Source organism: Monodon monoceros, unplaced genomic scaffold, assembly GCF_005190385.1.
Source record: "Monodon monoceros isolate NGI ecotype Baffin Bay Population unplaced genomic scaffold, NGI_Narwhal_1 Super_Scaffold_8, whole genome shotgun sequence".
Lineage (NCBI taxonomy): Eukaryota > Metazoa > Chordata > Mammalia > Artiodactyla > Monodontidae > Monodon > Monodon monoceros.
Genome location: NW_021703785.1, coordinates 65351480 through 65365917, shown reverse-complemented (window position 1 = coordinate 65365917; position 14438 = coordinate 65351480). Strand labels below are relative to the sequence as shown.

Below are 14438 nucleotides of genomic sequence, written 5' to 3'. Positions count from 1 at the left end.
TCTTACGTAGTTCTTTAAAAATGTATGATTTACATTTTTCCCCCCAGCTTTATTGAGATATAATTGATATATAACATTGTGTAAGTTTAAAGTGTACAATGTGTTGATAGATACACTTACATATTGCAAAATGATTACCACCATAGCATTAGCAATACCTCCCATCACATCACATCATTACAATTTTATTTTTGTGGTGAGAGCACTTAAGATCTACTCTTGTAACTACTTTCTGGTATGTAATACAGTATTATTAATTATAATCAACATGCTGTATATTAGATCCCCAGAACTTATTCATCCTAAAATTGGTAGCTTGTACTCTTTGACCAGTGTATCCCCATTTCCCCATTGACCAGCCCCTGTTAACCACCATTCTATTATCTGTTTCTATGAGTTCGGCTATTTTAGATTCCACATATAGGTGATATCATGCGGTATGTTTCTTTCTCTGTGTTAATTATTTCACTTAGCATAATGCCCTCAAGGTCCATCCACGTTGTCACAGATGGCACTGTTTTCATCTTTTTCATGGCTGAATAATAATTATGTGTGTGTGTTTGTGTATGTATGTATATCACATCTTTATTTGTCCATAGATGAACACTTAGGTTGTTTCCATATCTTGACTGTTGTGAATAATGCTGCAATGAACATGAAAGTACAGATACAGGCTTCATATCTTGTTTTCATTTACTTTGGATAAATACCCAGAAGTGGTGTTACTGGATCATATGGTAATTCTATTTTTAATTATTTGAAGAATCTCCGTTTACATTTAGAGTAATTATTGACAGGTAAGGGCTTATTAATGATATCTTATTAATGTTTTTTTGGCTGTTTTGTAAGTCCCTTGCTTTTTTCTTTTGCTGCTGCTTCTTTGTGAATTGATGGTTTTCTGTAGGGGTATGTTTGATTACCTTTTCTTTATCTTTTGTGAGTCTACTATAGATTTTTGCTTTGTGATTACCATGAGGCTTACATAAAACATAGATATAACAGTCTATTTTATTAACAACTTCAGTTGCACACAATAACTATCCTTTTACTCCCCCTTCCTCTTATGCTTTTGATGTCACAATTTACCTGTTTTTATACTGTTTATTCATTAACAAATCATTGTAGCTATAGTAATTCGTATACTCTTGTCCTTTAACCTTTGTACAAAAGTTAAGTGGTTAACACTTAACTGCATTACAGTATTAGGGTATTCTGAATTTGACTGTGTACTTACTTTTACCAGTGTTCAGTACATTTTCATATTACTAATTAGTGTTTCTTCATTTCAATTTGAAGAACTCCTTTCAGCATTTCTTATAATCAGGTTAGTGGTGATGAATTCTCTCAGCTTTGTCTGCAATAGTCTATCTCACTTTCATTTCTGAAAGACAGCTTTGCCACATAAAATATTTTTGGTTGGCAGTTTTTTTCCTTCAGTGTTTTGAATATATTATCCCACTCTGTCTTGACCTCTAAGGTTTCTTCTTAGAAAATTGCTGATAGCATTATGGGGGTTGCCTTGTAAATACAAGCTTTTTTCTGTTAATGCTTTTAAGATTCTTTCTTTGTCTTTGATATTTGACAGTTTTATTATAATGTGCCTTGGAGAGAATCTCTTAGTTGGGTGACCTATGAGCTTCACGAACTTGGATTTCCAAATCTCTCCATGGATTTGGGAAGTTCTTAGTAATTATTTCTTTAAATAAGCTATCTGCCCCCTTCTCCCTCTTTTCTAAATCTGGAACTTCAGTAATTTACAAACTGGTCCTTTAGATGATATGTCATAGATTATGTAACTTTCTGTCCTCTTTTACATCTTTTTTCTTCGTTCTTCTCTGATTGCATAATTTCTGAGTTCTTTCTTCAGTCTTACAGATTTTTTTCTTCTGCTTGATTCATTCTGCCATTGATATTCTCTATTTCATTTTTCATTTCATTCATTGTATCCTTCAGCCCCAGAATTTCCATTTGGTTCCTTTTTATGACTTCTGTCTCTGCTAAACTTTTCTTCTTCTTTTTTTTTTTTAATTGAAGCATAGTTGATTTACAGTATTGTGTTAGTTTTAAGTGTACAGCAAAGTGATTCAGTTACATATGTATTTTTTTAGATTATTTTCCATTATAGGTTATTACAAGTTATTGAATATAGTTCCCTGTGTTATACAGTAAATCCTTGTTCCTTATCTATTTTATGTGTAGTAGTTTGTATTTGTTAATCCCAAACTCCTAATTTATCCTTCTCCTCTCCCTTTCCCCTTTGGTAACCATAAGTTTGTTTTCTGTGTCTGTGAGTCTGTTTTGTATATAGATTCGTCTGTACTACTTTTTAGATACTACATACAAATGACTTTATATATTTGTCTTTGTCTGACTTCACTTAGTATGATATTCTCTAGGTCTATCCATGTTGCTGCAAATGGCAATATTTCATTCTTTTTTATGGCTGAGTAATGTTCCATCATATATATATATGATATATATATATATCATATATATATATCATATATATATATGCCACATCTTCTTAAGCCAATCATCTGTTGATGGGGATTTGGGTTGTTTCCGTGTCTTGGCTATTGTAAATAGTGCTGCTATGAGCATTTGCTAAACTTCTTATTTTGTTCATTTATTGTTTTCCTGATATGGTTCAGTTGTCTTTCTGTGTTTTCTTGTACCTCATCAAGCTTCCTTAAAACTTGAATTCTTTATTGGGTAAATCACAGATCTCCATGTCTTTGGGTTTGGTTACCAGAAGATTACTGTGATCCTTTGGTGGTGTCCATGTTATCTTGATTTTTCATGTTCTTTGAACTTTTGCATTATTTCTTTACTTCTGAAGTCCTCCAATACATCCAAACTTTTTTTTTTCCTCCAATGGAATTCTGGGACTTCTCTGGAAACCTGAACTTTTGAAAAGTCTCTCTTGTCCTTGAGTGAATGTCTAAGTTGGTGTTCTCAGGGGCTCCTAGATGGTGGTTGAAAGAGGCTGGGGCCAGTTTATAGGCCATGACAGGGTCCACATCTGGGACTGAGGTCTGTCTCCCTATTACCTGATGGATGGCTGGACGAGACTCCTCCCGGGTCCCTTGGCTTATGGTGCTGGATTCCACAGCTTCCTGAAAGGGATTTCTTTCCATAGGTGGATGCCAAATTTTATTGTTGGTGGGAAGACAAAGATGAGGTACATCTTAAGCTGTCGTGATACTGATGTCACTCCCCTTTGATTTTATGTTTTTATAATATAAATTAAATTTTGTTCCTAAGGTTTGAAGTTGTGTAATATGTGTCACACACACAAAAAAAACCTCTTGCTGTGGTTTTTCCTTAAGTACTGTGTTATACTTTGAGTTATAGAACTGAGTAATAGGAATTTAAATGTTATTTCCAAATTACAGCCCTCCAAATCATGAAACACATTTCTTAAAAATTACAGAATCAACCCTTAGCAGCCATTTTCTTTCTACCTAGTTCTCAAGAAAGACATAATCATTTCATATTTTTCAAATTGATGAACTAAATTTTATTAGCTATTTGCCCCTTGGTTTCTTTCCTGTTTACAATTCCAGTAGAAATTTGGAGTATTACCATGAGATGCTCTTTATCAGTTTGATTGTGGTATGAAAGACATAATAAATTACTTTCCTCTCAGTAAAGGAAAGTGGTCCCTACAAACCTTAACTCTCATTTAAATTACAACCTAATGCTGGTTACAAACACTGCATGGTACCTTTGTGGCTTTGTACTTTCTGTGCCTGTTTCAGCTCTTTTGATGAGCTGATCGCCTACTGAAATTACCTTCTCTGTAGATAGCAGCATGAGAAACTTTAGCAACTTCCTGAAGTGCGGCTGTACAAAAAAATCACTAGCAGTAGGCATGGAAAAAAGTTCTTGGTCTTTATGTGAGACACTGCGTTAGATTCTTTACAGGCATTCTCTCACTTAATTCTCTTAATGATCTTGAAGTTGGCCATTTATTATCCTGTTTTACAGGTGAAGAAACTGGATCCAGGCAGTTGAGCACAGACTGCCCTCAACTACATTCATAGCCACCAACCAAGAAATAGGCCCTCAGTACTACCCAGCAAACTCACATTTCTCAGATCCAGTCTCCACAATGCCTTTTCCAGAACTTCATTTAGAGCAGATAACCTTATCTCCTTACCAGCCAGCTACCAAAACCAAATATGTATGCATCCTATATTACTGTATGTTCATTTGTATGTATCCGATTTACTCTGTGTGCATTCATATTTTCTCTTGATGAGACAGAGAAGCTGCTCATCTGTTTTTAATCCTGTGCCTTGGATTTCACCAATTTTAGCCTGTCTCTCGAAACCTATGATGTCCCTTTGTCCTTGTCTCTTTTGTCCTCAGTCCCTCTCTCAAAATTGGATTGTTGCTTTGGTTTTTATTTTCCTAATGTCATCTTATTAAAGTTTCCAACATACAGGAAACTGAAAAAAAAGTGACAATGAACATTCGTGCTGGTATTTTACAGTGAACATTTAACTGTATTTGCTTTATCACATATCTACCCATCACTCCATTCTTTAGTCATCTTATGTTTTTGCTGCATTTCAAAGTAAGTACATTTTCTCCCAGCCTGTTAGCATGTATATCATTAACTAGCCAGTTTAATAAGGCAAGAAAAATGCATAACAGGCATAAGGAAACAAAAGGATGGAGGAAAATTGGTTTTTTAGCAGGTAAAATTACTGTTTACCTGAAAAATCCTAAACAATAATTCTTTTAACAAATTAGTGAATTTAGCAGGCTCGCAAGATATAAAGTTAATATACGCAAATTAATTGTATTTTTATATAAACAAGTAAATTATTGGAAAGTAAAGTTTAAATAATTTACAAATACAATGCTAAAATAATTAGTAATAAGTTTAAAAAACAATGCTTAAGACCTGTACATTGAAAATAAATCATTGTTAAAAGAAGGTAAAGAACGTGTATAAACGTAATGATATATCTTGGATAAGTTGAGTGCATAAAATAATATAGGTGTAGGCTGTCTTTACACAAAGGTTAGATGAGAATGATTTTTGAATTGTTGAAAGAAGTCAACTTTGCTCATGTCATCTAAGGGAAAATCTATTCTTAATTTTTCCCCACCCCCTATCTCCTGTTTTGCAAACATTGGATTCTTTAGTTGATAATGCAGTGCATCTAAACGGTGAATATTTTTGTGTAAGGTCATTCTTAAGCCATTACACATATGCTCCTACTGAAGTCTTTGGGAAATTAGTTGTCAGTGAATCATCTGGCCTATAATCTTATGGGAAATCAATTTCCAGACGTTAAATAACAGACATAACTATGAATACATTCCCCAAATTGTGTAGTTGAAGACTAAATTCTAAAATTGACTTTCTGATATCAAATTTTATGAAAATGAATTAATATCGATATTGTGAAACATTGGTAATCCACGAATGGGATTTATTAAATTGCAGCGCAATGTGGTACTGAAAACTAAATATGAGAATATCCTATCAGAATTGCACAAATATATTGAGAAACGTTCTCAGTATAAAAACCAGTAAGCAAAGAATTTAACTTTGTTTGCAAGCATTGTTAGCTGGGAATAATTCCCATTTCTGATGTTTCCTTCCTGTAAAGTGAGACCTCTTAATGTCATTGTAGGTCTCTCTCCATCCTTTATTCATCCAGCTCCTAGAGAGATCGAGTCTTTTTTGATTGTCAACTTTGGGAAGAATAAATGAACCTGCTTGACTTAGCTTCAGCTTTCTTCCTGTTTGGAATGAGCCTGTGTGTTCTAAGTTATAAATCTTAACTAGTCAGACTTCCTACCTACAGGGAGGCCTATCCACCTCTAGCACTGCACCCCCGCCCCTGCCCCCCAACAAACCGTATCCTGCAGCCTGCCCTCTCTCAGTAACAGGCATTATTTTGACCTCCTACTTTACTGTTTTGTTGTACTTCTCAACTTGTTTATAAGCCTAGTGTATATTAAAGGTGCTTTTTATTGGGGAGGGGCTCTCAGAGATTCCCAAGTTTTGTTTATTCACCAGCAACATTGAGAAAGAAAAATAAACGAAAAATTCGAGGGGGACAATTTGGTCAGAAGCTTTTTGTGCATCCGGGGCCCACACCGTGGGTCTTGGACTTTAGTTTGAGGGAGAAACCTTGCTGGTTTATAGAGGCTTATTTTAGGCCAAATGTGTTTTTACACTTTTGTACTTGACTTTGAATTTCTGCCGCCTGAGAAAGAAATTTTAGCTGTCATGAGGTATTTTGAGCTTAGCAGGTGACTGTAACATATGACTTATGCAATTTATGTGAGAAAATAAGACACAACCCTCTGGCTGTGTTGGGGGCTTCAGGTAGATTGCTTTAGTTTACTGCACAGGCCTTGCTTTTCCTTGTTGAGACAAAGATTCCATTGCAGAGAAGAGTTTTACAACTGATTTACACATCGGTTGTCAGAAGAATATTTGCCACTTTTCAACTGCAAGGCAGCTGAATTCTGCATGTGAACAGAGCACTAGAGATGTTCTAGCTTTATATGGTTAGTACCAAGCCTAGGTAATCTAGGTAATCTAGATTGGAAATACTAGGTTCTATTCCTCTTTCAGGATCAAGGAGGGCACTCTGGAGGGACTGACTAACCTTGATTCCATGTGGCATTTCCTCTGACTTTCAAGACTCACTGTCCTATCATAGAATCTCAAATCGGCTCTATGTTAATATTGTGTTATAACTCTGGCTTGATATCTGACACCCAAATTGTGGCTTCACCCTTGTTCTTGTGTTAGACTTAATGAACAAATAAGAGATGTGAGCCCTTATTAAATAATGCCATCCCCTTAAGATAGAAATTCAACTAAATGACATTATTACAAACCCAAAGGTAGAAGGAAACAAAAATGCTCAGTGCCTGGAACTGTTTGCCTCTAGTAATAAATTCATTTGCTTAGGAAAACAAGAAGAAACTGTAGTGGTTTGAAAGATGTACTTCAGTTTTACTGTCAAACTCAGAAGCAGTGAAAGATTAAAAGAAATAAAGGAACACAGGCCAATTAAGCTGGAGGAAGAGATTTAAAAAATTTATTCATTTATGTTAAGGAAGAGTAAAGAAGAAAAGGGTATCTTAAAGATGACATTTTAGACCAATATAAAAGGGGGAAAAAGCAGTATCCAGATTCCAACTGCTCTAAAAGAAGGAAAGACATTTTTGTTATTAGATCAGAAATGATGACTGGGATCCACACAAATCTAGCAGATAGCAGATCTGATTCCTTCAAGAAAGGCCAAGTCACCGAGGGATGATGACTTCTGAAAGCCATAGGTCCCCACTCAGAGCAGTTGGAGAACCACTCCTTAAAGAGTGGGACAGCTGTACCAAGTGGTTATAAAAAACTGGGGCAGGATTGAGGAAGGAAATTCATGTGAAATATTCAAAGCATTTTTCAGCTGAGTTTCCATATGACACATCATTGCAGTTGAAACAGGCATTACCTTTGCCCTGAGGGAACTTACTGACCTTGGTCAATACATTTATGAAATGAGGATCCTAAAAGAAAGTTGAGAGAAGATGTGATGAAATCTAGATGTGAGAATCAGAGAACAAGTCCAGGCTTTGATTAAATGTCTGATGGAAGAATATATCTAGGCGGGGATTATTCATCTCATCAAGAGTAAGGTAGACAAAATTTGAACAACGAATCCAGAACTTGTTGATTTATTCTCTATGATGATGATGATGAAGAATCCAGAGAAGTTATAAAAATAACTGAACCAGAAAGCAAAGATGAAATAAATGGAAGGGAGGCGCTAAGTTTCAACAAGTAGCATTAGCTCCCACACGGATTAGAGAAGGAAAGTGGCCACTTTAAGAAGTAGATTAAATTGTTAAGCTCAAATAGCCTTCCTGAAAGGAGTGGGGAAATAACAGGGAAATTCAGTACCAGTGGTATGTTTCAGTACTTCAGAAAAAAGATGTAGTTGAACAAAAAAGCTACTCAGACGCTGGGACATTTAAAACTTTTCCCCAGGGACACAAGCTTCAGAAGCGTCAAAATCACTTAGTGTAGGAATCTGTTCAGGGTGGGTCTTCAGCCAAAACAAATTGGGAATGAATGGAAACTCTTCTCTAGGGGGTGAATTTCACTGCCCAAGCAATCCTGGAGCCAGAGGCAGTGAGGCAGCCACTGTGGCACAGGACCAAAAAAGCCTCTTTCTGAGAGGTGATGCACTTACGTCACTACATGGCATTAGGGGCCCAAGGTTTAATAGGAAAATGGAATTAAGAGGTGCTGGATGGGGAAGAAAGGTACTTGAGTTCCTGTGATTGGAGCTGACCCCATTACAGTTATCTAAATGTGCAAGGAGGCAGAAATGCCTCAAGTGACACTCTGTGAGGATGCAGGAAGCATAGATATTTTTTTTTTCTCACAAAAATGTAAATGTAAAGAAATGTAAATGAAAGTGCTAAATGCAAGTGCAGTCTCAAAATAACTTCTTGTTCGGAGAATTTTCCTTTGGCTTAAGTAAGCAATCCAGACAATTGGTCTTGAATGACAGACTTCCTACTACGTTGAATCCAAGAATATTTTCCTTTTTTGCCAGACATCATCAGATTTCTCTTAGGCTCTTGGTAGCCCTGGTTCTGGGAATGTAATTTTGTAATTGATCTAAGGGCAGGAGAATGGCTTTCTAAACTAGATGGATCTGGAAAAACCTTGTGATAATTCTGTGTGTCCTGTTAACTCTTAGGGTTCTTTAGAAGTGAGGCTCCTGAGGGACTAAGTATTGAATTACTATGACTTCTGGGGCTTCGGAAACTCCAAATCCATTCCAGAGAGGAACTGTTGTAGTTGCTGAAGAGACCCCGCTCTACCAAGGCAGAAAAATCCCTCTTGCTGAGCCTCGGTAGAATAACAAATCAGCAAATGGTTTTTGTTTTGTAATTGAACTTTGCACATTGAACTTTAACACACAAGAATTTGATTTCAGACTTTAGTTCCTTTGGATTTCAATGTTTTTGAATTTCAACTTGTAAAAGAATTTAGTCTTTGGACTTTAATTTATTTCATGAAATTTAATAATAGAAAGGAAATCGTGTTCAAAGTTGAAGCATCTCTTTATAGGCGTTTTATTATCGAAGTATCTTCAAGATAGCATTTAATCTCTGCAGAACCTTTGTCATGCTGTATTGGACAGCATATGTGGACATAATTCGGGACAGAAAATAGAATAGGGATACATTTTCAGCTTTTGGTATGGAGTGGATTCAAAGTTGATATATTGAATGTATTCATCTGACACATTGCAGATTCTTGTGGGGACGACTTTTAAGCTGCCTGCCACTAGACCCAGGAGGAAACTCAAAAGAGCAGAGACGTGTAGCTTGTGATCTTATGAAGGTGGCCTCCTGAAAGGTCTCCCAAGGCAGACAGCTACAACTCTTACTGACCATAGGCTTTGATGGAAGGAATTTTCACATACTGAGGTATGGGGAAGTCATTCTGGGCTTATAATGTGATTTGGCTTGAACTTTCTCATGGCCTGTCAAACAGACATTGTACATCTGCTTTAACCGTTAAAGAAAAGAGTGTCACTCATCATCCAGTTATGCAAAGAGTTAAATCACAACCCACTGCAGTTGCCCCACTGACAGTGTGCCCTAAGGGGAATTCAAGATGCAAAAAAAACAAAACAAAACAGGATGAAGCATTCTGTCCTTCAGATATATCGGGGGTCCTAGATAGTTAAGGTGCATATCTAAGGAAGAATTTCAGTGACTCCAGATTCTTGCATCTTCCTATACATAGAAAAACACTAAAATCATTAACTTGAGATATCTGTGTTTTGTGATTAGCAGTAATTTTTTACCAAGATATATGCTAGACTACATGTATTTCCCAGCCAAAAAATTCATATATATACTGGCTCTTCCCCTACCTCTTCAGAGCAGTCCCTTGAGAGTTGTTTCCTGGGCTATAGTCCTCAGTTTGGCTTGAATAAAGCTCTCTTCTATTCTTATTATAGATTTTTTAATTGATTATTTGCATCCACAGCTTCATGCTTAAGCCCAATGAGTTAAGAGAATCAAAATCTGGGGAATGGTCCTCTTTCCCACTTCTGATGCTTTGGTCATGTGAAAGGAGCTCAATTAGTTGTAGGTCTGGGCTTCCCTCTGCCCCATCAATCACCCTGCCTCTGAGGAGATTCTTAGCCTATGAGTCCATTTTGGAGGAATAACAGGGCATGCTCAGCTCAGCTCAGCTCCCGTCTTTCTCCTCTTGGAAGTGACCATGAATTCTCCTCCATTATTCCACATGGGGAGTCCTGCCCTGGTCCAGTGCTTCTGTGCCTAGTTGGGTAAGTCTGCCCAATTCTGGACTCATTAGTGAGTCCCAAGATATCAATATAAGCCAGGTCTTCCAACTTGACCTCTATCAGATACAAAAATGATATTTTGGCTTCATCTTTTCTCTTTTGACTCCTGATGTAAACTTTGGTGCTCTGTTAATACCTAGGTTGATTACTCTTTCAGAGTCCTTAATTTCCTAATCTGAAATGCAAGTCAATTCAACAGATATTCAGCACCTACTACTATATATTATTGGCTGGGCACTAGGAATACAGAAATAAACAATATCACATTAGATGGTGACTACTTATTTACATGCCTAAGTATAATATTAGAAAAAATATGTATATCGTAAAGATCACACAAAGGAAGAAGCAATCAGTCTGTCTGGTGGTTTGGAGGTAGGTATCTTTCATGGAGAAGTACATTTTTGAGCAAAATGGCCAAGCAGGGGAAGTATATTTTTAGCAGTAAGAACAGGACATAATAAACACATGGGCTTATGAAGTACATGTTGTATCAGGATACTAAAACTAGTTGATAATTCCTGAACATAATTTCTTTGATAGGAAATCAGGATGGAGAGGTAGAAAGGACTGGATCATGACCATTCAAGAAACTTGAACTTCGACATTATCTTGTCAATGAGGAGGAGCCTTTGAACAGCTGTACCCCAGAGAGTGATATGGTCAAGTTTACGAAACAGACCAAATGACTTCTAGATTTCTTTTTAGCTTTACAGTTATCTGATTTGTGTCTTGGGCCTTGCTGTAGATTTAGAACATTTACTTCTCAGCTATCCTAAGTCAACTCTTTACAACATTGTATTAGGATTAGGTTTGGCTGCATAAACAGAAAAGAAAATAACAGTGGGTTAAACATGACAGTTTATTTCTCTCATGTGAAAGCAATTTGGTGGGCTAGTCTTATGGCTCTACAGAATTATTGGTAATCAGGATATACTTCCCACTCTTCATTCTACAAGCCCTAGAGTATGAACTTTGTCCTTATATTTCAAGATGGCAGCTGGAGATGCAGACATCACGGTCATATTCTAGGATGGCAGCAGGACAAAGGAAACTTTAAAGAAGATTTACTAGAGGTACCTCCTACATTTTTACTTCTCAATGTCTGGGATTTATTTCTGTTGGTCACCTCTGAAGTTGGAGAAAAGCTAGGCATATGATGGCACTGAGTAAAATCCTTTTTTTATTTTTAAATCAGAGAAAAAGTGGAAAATGAATATTGGGGTAAGCAATTAGCTGTCTCTGTTCCAGTCATAGAAAAATGAGGTATCTCTTTACCTATTTAAGTGGAAATAGAAATGGTAAGCTATCAAATATTGAGAAAGTATTGCTCACAGAATTTATTTTTCTGATTCTAGTTCTTAGTCCTACCTTTTTCTTTAAACTATGGCATCGTAACCCCCTGAATTTGAAACTCCATTTATAACACACACGATGTGTATCCTCAAGTGCTGAATGCATGCTCAGCAGTGGGTAGCCATGTCATCCTTCTCTATGTGACTCCTGGCACTTTGGGTATGGTGTTTTCTTTCTCTGGGATACTTTTCCCTTCTCTACGTCTGCTAATTCTGTGGGGGTTCTGTGTCACTGTTGTTTTGCCTAGAAGGGTAGGTTAGGACTCCTCCCTTGTCATAGTGGCCATAGTAATTTGTTGTAATAACTTCTTCATTGTTAGTCTTCCTAGTTGGAAGTCAGTGAAGACAGTGAGCAGCTACATATGTTTTGTTCTCTGCTCTAGCTGTCTAGTACAATTCCTAGAAAATATAGGTGCTCAGTATATTTGTTGAAGGGATAAATGGGCAAAAATTAAATGACGGGACCCAGTTGAAAGGGTATTATCATTGAAAGTTATCATTGCTATGAAACTATTTAGTATGGTATTAATTATGCAGTGGTGACAAATTTGGGTGTGCAAAAATGTAATCATTTTTCTCCAACTCAACATTGACATTGAGCCCCTCATTCCCCTTGGAGATTTAATCTCAGCCAATTCATGGTAGACTCAGTCAAATTATGGCTTTCTTAGTCAATTCAGAGTCTTATTTTTTCCCCCCAGTCAGTTCAGGTTTCCTCCTCTGAGACTACTTCTCAATTGTGGGGAAGTTCCATTACCTCAAGTCATGGAGAAGAGACTACACTTGGGACGTTCTCTGCCTAGGCTGGCACCTGGCAAATGTGTCATTCTACCTGTTTCCTGGGGTCTGCGACTGTCCCAGTGTGGTGTCTCCTGAGGCATTGGGGTCCCCATTGGTCTCCAGTTACTGTGCTCCCTTCAGCCACTGGGATGTGATGAGTGTGCAAGCTCTCTTTTAGTGACACCCCCCCCCCCTTGTCTCTCAGGGAGGCACAGGCAAAATTGTGCTCTGTGGAGCTTTCTCAGGTGCCTTGGTATAGACTCCTCATGCCACCATCTCTACCCACTGTCACCTTGCCATGGTGATACAGGGGCCCCTTTAAGGCTTACCTCTTGCATAGTCTCTAGTGGAAGTGGGGCACTGGTCTCCTCTATGCTCAGATCCCCAAATCTATCTGGGATTCTTTGCCCCTCACCCCCTCCCAAGAGTTTTGGCCCTGGTTGATGATGGTTAGAGGGCAGACTCTCTTTTCAGAGACCTACACCATCTAACTCTATGGCTTTCCTCTCATATCTTCTTACACTTCTCTCTTCCTTATAAATTGTAATCCCTTCTAAACTACTTTAGCTAATTTCCCATGCTTTCAACTTTATTGTTCATGACATAAATGAAATGCCACAAATACATCATGATTTTGATACTCAGAAGTCAGACTTTTTTTTTTTTTGCGGTACGCGGGCCTCTCACTGTTGTGGCCTCTCCCGTTGCGGAGCACAGGCTCCAGACGCGCAGGCTCAGCGGCCATGGCTCACGGGCCCAGCTGCTCCGCAGCATGTGGGATCTTCCCGGACCGGGGTATGAACCTGTGTCCCCTGCATCAGCAGGTGGACTCTCAACCACTGCGCCACCAGGGAAGCCCTAGAAGTCAGACTTTTGATACTCAAAAGTGACTTTAAATAAAATAACTTTTTGCTTTGCCTTTGCTGCAAGTTTCAAAAGTCTGCTTTAGAACTCAGAAGCTGAGGATGAACTATTTTCATCTGCCCTCTCATCCTTTCTGAGACAAAGCCTACACGCCTAAAGGAGAGGGTCATGGAGCAAAATAAGAATTTTGAGGAAAAAAACTAGATGGGTTAATAACAAATTAACCCAATATATAATAAGGACAATTGATAATCACTCTAATGCTCCAAAATAATAGAATAGTAAAATAAAGTTATAATGGAAAACTATAAAATCATTGAATATTTAGAAGTATTTTTAATAACACAAAGATCTTTATGTATTAATGAGTGAAGAGATGGGTATATAAAAGTGTGTACAAACATCACAACATTATAAAAATACTCGGAGAGCATAGTCATGAGGAAAAGAAGCATAACTGTAGCATAATTTTGGGTAGTAGGACTATGCATAATTCCTATTTTTTACATTTTCTAATATTTCCCTCTAAGGAATGAGAATTATGTTTATAATCACAACATTATATATTATATATATATATGCATATACATGTGTGTATTTACAGTTTGACATAAATAATAAAATTTCCTATAGACAGGCCAGGCAAACAGCATCCCTTATATAACGATGGCTAAATAAGACTATATCTATCTTTAGATATATTTTTGTACTCTATCTGTACATATATTTTTTGGATGAGGGAAAAGAGCCAGGGGGGAAAGCTGAAGTAGCCAGGTTCCCCACAAGAAAATCAGGGGAACAACAATGTGGAGGAGGAGGATGGAAGTGCATGACTGCTTGCGGTTGGGGTGGGGGCTGCCAACAGACACTTGCTCAGATGCAGACAGATTTTGCTGTCTGCTACCACACAAACACATTTTAAGATGTATTCTACATTATAGACCTCTAAATATTTGAATTAGCTATTGTATTTCTCCTTAACTGTCCCCCTCTCCAAACTAGACATTTCCAGGTGCTGCACATTTTCATCCTGTGACTTGGTCTTCAGAGTCCTTGTTCTGCTGGT

At 37.4% G+C, this 14438-nt stretch overlaps 1 protein-coding gene across 1 annotated transcript in view; it reads left to right on the top strand.

Moving 5' to 3' along the window:
• RFC3 (replication factor C subunit 3) overlaps positions 1 to 11449 on the top strand; it is a 34663-nt gene extending 23214 nt beyond the window's left edge. Inside the window, exons 11-12 of the transcript XR_003791730.1 lie at positions 9307 to 9483; positions 11367 to 11449. The gene's annotated coding sequence lies outside the window, so the exon portion shown is untranslated. The remainder of the gene's footprint in view (positions 1 to 9306; positions 9484 to 11366) is intronic.
• The last annotated feature ends 2989 nt before the right edge of the window (positions 11450 to 14438 follow it).